At 41.5% G+C, this 2461-nt stretch overlaps 1 pseudogene; it reads left to right on the plus strand.

The window, feature by feature from the left end:
- Positions 1-1367: 1367 nt before the first annotated feature.
- Positions 1368-2171, plus strand: LOC102968171 (annotated as a pseudogene).
- The last annotated feature ends 290 nt before the right edge of the window (positions 2172-2461 follow it).

Below are 2461 nucleotides of genomic sequence, written 5' to 3' on the forward strand. Positions count from 1 at the left end.
AAATTTCTGGGAAAAGATCTATTAGGACTCCTATGGGCCTTATTTCCCAGAGGAAATATGTTCTAGGAAGTTTTGTGCTGAAGCCAACCTCTTGGCCACAACTGATACTCATCATCTCCATCTTATTCTAGCCATTCAAGATTTTCTTCACCTTTGGCTAGAAAATAAACTCATTTAGAAACTTTACTTAGGGGAATGATGAAGAACCTCATATCTGAAGGTACTGAGAGCCTGGTCACGATGCCATTCTTTGCATGTGGCTGCTACACTTATTCACTAACTGGTAAGATTGTGCAAATTGGGCACCAGAACATGTTCAAGTGCGTCCTCTGAGCACTAAACTTGTTCCTCTGTTGTGTAACAGTAGCTCTAGCTCCTTGTGATAATCAAGGACACTACCCCTCAGGTCCATGATTCCTCTATGTTTCTGCTTTTTTTTTTCTGGGCATGAGTTCAGAGTTCTCAGGTAATTGCCAGAGAATAAAATCTATTGAAACTCTTGCTGGTACCAATTAGAACAGCTAACCATTCGGAAAATCAGGATCTACAAAGACCTTTACTGAGGTCAGTGTTGCAAAGACTTGATGCAGGAGTTAAGCAAAGTGATGATAAGCAGGTAAACACTTTCACTTTTACATCTTGATTTCTAGACCCATGATTTCTATTAATTGAAGACATAGCATCATACACTGGTTGCAAATTAAGAGTATATATTGCATCCTTGAAGGCGGTGCTCATCCTCACATAATAACATATCTGAGCTTGTGCCTCAGTCACAACTTCAATAAGCCACTCTATTAAAAGGTCAGTCCAGCAGCTTCTGGTGGTGGTATATGCATTAAGATCAGTGGATTCCATTGTTGTGTGCCCACTGCCATACTTCTCACTGTAAAATTAGTCCTTTGGTTTTGCTTGTCCATTGTTTATGCTTGAAGATACAATGCTCTGTAGACATTTGGGTATTGGAGCTAGTTGAGGTTTTATGAAGCAGAAAATATACAGAATATATGTCAATGCTAGTCAAGATGAATCACCCCCAGGGTGAAGGGGGTCTAATGTCAAATTGACACTAAGTGGCTCTTTGGTGTTTTCCTCAAATGGTGCCATATTGGGAGTTGAACATTATTCTGTGTTTCTGACAGATTGCATATATGTTTTTGTTAATTGGAATGTCTAGTCTACTGGCATTTAATATAATTATCAGGACTGGTTTGATTCATCCATTTTGAAGAGACGGGGGAGTGGGGGCAGTGGGGTGATTAATCATCAGATTAAGGGGTGCTGAATCAAGGGGGGGTCTGACAAGCCAGCAGCTTGGGGTTCTGCAGCCACAGCCCCAAATGCCAAAGTTGAAGGTGCGTGGCACCATGTGCGTGGGGTGGGGTGGGGTGGGTGGGTCCTGGTCTTTGGCTTCTGGATTCGGACCTGTTTTGGCAACAAACACATCTCAGCCTGTCAGAAAGCAAAAGGTCATTGATTCTTCAGTGTCAGGAGTCTGATGATGCTGATGAAGATTATGGAAGAGATTCAGGCTCTTCCAGCTAAGAAAATTTGACCATCTCTCCAAGAAGCTAAAAGTAACAGGCAGTCTGGAAAGAATTCACAGGAATACAGGGAGGACTCAGAAGAAAAACATGTGAAGACCAAGAAGGATGATTCTCACTCTGCAGAGGACAGTGAAGATGAAAGAGATCCTAAAAATGTGCACCAGCAACAGCAGGCAGCCTTTTAAGCAGCTTCCAGTCACAGAGAGATGCTCATGGAAGATGTGAGCAGTGGAGAAGAGCAAGAAGAGGAGTCAGAGGCACCATTCCAGGAGAAAGATTCAGGCAGCAATGATGATTTCCTAGTGGAAGATGTTGATGATAGTGACTATGGCAGCTCAAAAAAGAAAAAGAAAATGATGGTTAAGAAGTCCAAAGCTGAGAGAAAAGAAAAGAAAATTCCCAGACCCAGGCCAAAGGCTACAGTGATGCCAAGCCCTGTGAAAGACAAAAGGAAAAGCAGGTGGCCCCATAGCTTCAAAGGCTTCAAGGGAAAAGATTACTTCTCTTAAAGAAGAAGTCAAGGAACCAGAAAGCCTTCCAGAAAAGAAATCCTCTGAAGGCCCTCCACTGGAGAAATCTGGGGACAAAGGGTCTGAAGATGAAGCCTGGTCTGGGGAGGATTAAAAAAGTGATGATGGTTTGGGAGGAGATTTTATTTAAACAAAAGAAAAAAGAAAAAAGAGGGAAAAAGAAAGAAAACCTACTTACCATACAACATGTTTTTGGCTATGGCTTCATGCTTTCAATGTTTTGTTTTGTTTTGTTTTTTCCTTTTCTTGAATATAACATTCTCTCTCTCTCTCCCTCCCTCTTAAAGAAAATCATTGTATGTTTCATTATCTTTTTGTCTATTGGTTTTCTCTTTGCCATCACCCCTTTTTCTATTCCTTCCCAATGAAAGCCATGTCAGAGTA

Source organism: Panthera tigris, chromosome C2 (genome assembly GCF_018350195.1).
Source record: "Panthera tigris isolate Pti1 chromosome C2, P.tigris_Pti1_mat1.1, whole genome shotgun sequence".
Lineage (NCBI taxonomy): Eukaryota > Metazoa > Chordata > Mammalia > Carnivora > Felidae > Panthera > Panthera tigris.